Genomic DNA, 2,500 nt, shown 5'->3' with positions numbered 1-2,500 from the left:
CGATCTAAGGAACCATAACTGATTTAATGAGCCATTCGCGGTTTCACCTTAATGCGGCTTGTACTGAGACATGCATGGCTTAATCTTTGAGACAAGCATATGACTACTGGCAGGATCAACCAGGGAGCTGCGTCAACGAGAGCTGAGCAGCCGGCCGCCCGGGAGTGTGTCCCGAGGGCCCGCGCGAACACGCAAGCGTCCGCTCAATTATTCTGCAAACAGGAGGAGGCTGAGCTCCCCTGCACGATACACCTCGAAACCCTCTCAGGTCCCGGCGGCGCGCAGCGCCGTCCTAAGTACTTGGTCGGGTTCGAGAGAGGCGCAATCGCCCGGAGATAGGCGAGTAGACGCTTTCAGTGCGAACACCCGTGCTCCCAACTGAGCTTGCCGCTGCCGACAGAGGCCCGGGAGCGTGCTGTCGTGGCATTGCCGGCGGGAAACAACACGCGCCACCTACGGTGACCGGCAGCTCCAACGCCAGCGCCACAGAAGGGCAAAGCCCCACTTGGGTGCAGAAGCGAACTCTCCCAGCACAGCGCACGCGCCAACACGTCCGCAGAGCTGCGATACAAACCACCTGCGAGAACCGCTGGGGGCGACCGAGCAGCAGACGGCGTCGCGACGCCGAGTGCCGGGCGGCGGCGCATCCTCAACGCACACAGTCCGCAATCGGACCAGCACACTGCAGATGTCCACCGCGCTTCGCACCGGGCTCGGCAGAACCCACTTTGGCCGCCTGGCGCCGCGCGCCGGGTGCGCCGGCGCGTAGCTGGGACGCCAGCCGGGCCCGTCGGCCGGCGCTCCTGCCACTGGGCGCCCCCCACCAGCCGGCTGTAGTGCGTGCGCTCACGCAGCGCGCGGCCAGCACGCCGCGCGGCCCCCCCTCACCGGCCGGGGACTGTCCCACCAAGCCACAGCCTCGTATCGCTTCATACCCACATGGCCAACTCAGGTTCGGGGGCATGGCGGGTACCGCCGAAACAACCGGTTCACAGATGTACCGATCGTCGCTATCACCGATGCACCTGCAGCGCGAACAACCGCTCAACAACTGATTTCCAGTTCATTTGCGGATCTTTGGCAGCAAACGTATACGTCAATCAACATTTGCGAAATCTACGATTCTGGCATGCCTGCATGTTATGTGTCACGACACGCTACATCAGCCCATATACACACTACGGCACGTACACGAGAGAACACGTGGAAGATGGTCCGCGCACGTGTGCAATGTCCCTTGCGCGGTCGACTGTCAACCGGCCTCTGTAGCATGTCGCAGATGTGGAACGCGGTCCACCGTGGTATCATGTTGTGTGGGGCAATACGATTAAATAGGAAAACCCTCGTCGCTACATCAACAGACGGCTCACGCTGATTCCCGGCAGAGGGAGGGGGGGGGGCCAACATGCAATACTTTCGTCCGTACCTACCACATGTCTCTACGGCGTACAACAGTGCAATCTCGCTGTAATGGGGAGACGAGACAAGTAGCATCGTGCACAACATATGGCCCTTATGATTCGCCATTGTAGGGCGCAGCCGGTGTACGGTCAAGCATGTGCCACATTATGTCACTCAGTACGTAACGACGGATGATCAGTGTGGGTTACGCGTACATCAGCGGACAGTCCACACAGGCCGTACCACAACGTACACTGAATGCATCGACAACCAAATGCAACTGAACAGCTGCAAGGCTCATTTCACAAACAAACGCCTGACCGACCAGCTTGGAAGGGCAGGAGGGGAGGGCGATATTCTTCCAGTGGTTAGCGGGACTGTGTAGAAAGTACGCAACACTCGAAAGACATTTACGTGAGGGTACGCACCATGGCATCGAGAAATACACATGACACCAGAGGATCCAAGCAGTGAACTATGTTCAGAGGGTTGCTGTTAGGCAAAGCTACATTCCTGTGACGTTACATGTGACAGTTAAGGTGCAGTGTAAGTTAGGTTAAGGTGCAGTGTAAGTTAGGTTAAGGTGCAGTGTAAGTTAGGTTAAGGTGCAGTGTAAGTTAGGTTAAGGTGCAGTGTAAGTTAGGTTAAGGTGCAGTGTAAGTTAGGTTAAGGTGCAGTGTAAGTTAGGTTAAGGTGCAGTGTAAGTTAGGTTAAGGTGCAGTGTAACTTAGGTTAAGGTGCAGTGTAACTTAGGTTAAGGTGCAGTGTAACTTAGGTTAAGGTGCAGTGTAACTTAGGTTAAGGTGCAGTGTAACTTAGGTTAAGGTGCAGTGTAACTTAGGTTAAGGTGCAGTGTAAGTTAGGTTAAGGTGCAGTGTAAGTTAGGTTAAGGTGCAGTGTAACTTAGGTTAAGGTGCAGTGTAACTTAGGTTAAGGTGCAGTGTAAGTTAGGTTAAGGTGCAGTGTAAGTTAGGTTAAGGTGCAGTGTAACTTAGGTTAAGGTGCAGTGTAAGTTAGGTTAAGGTGCAGTGTAACTTAGGTTAAGGTGCAGTGTAACTTAGGTTAAGGTGCAGTGTAACTTAGGTTAAGGTGCAGTGTA

General features: G+C 54.9%; 1 non-coding gene across 1 annotated transcript in view; it reads right to left on the bottom strand.

Moving 5' to 3' along the window:
• The window catches only part of LOC126317220 (small subunit ribosomal RNA), a 1,893-nt gene extending 1,767 nt beyond the window's left edge, over nt 1-126 (bottom strand). The window contains exon 1 of the ribosomal RNA XR_007556496.1: nt 1-126. This exon is cut by the window's left edge and continues 1,767 nt beyond it. This is a non-coding gene — a ribosomal RNA (small subunit ribosomal RNA).
• Nucleotides 127-2,500: the final 2,374 nt, after the last annotated feature.

The sequence above is a fragment of the Schistocerca gregaria genome, unplaced genomic scaffold (assembly GCF_023897955.1).
Source record: "Schistocerca gregaria isolate iqSchGreg1 unplaced genomic scaffold, iqSchGreg1.2 ptg000623l, whole genome shotgun sequence".
NCBI lineage: Eukaryota > Metazoa > Arthropoda > Insecta > Orthoptera > Acrididae > Schistocerca > Schistocerca gregaria.
The sequence above is the reverse complement of the archived record's forward strand: the minus strand, read 5'-3'. Positions and strand labels throughout refer to the sequence as shown.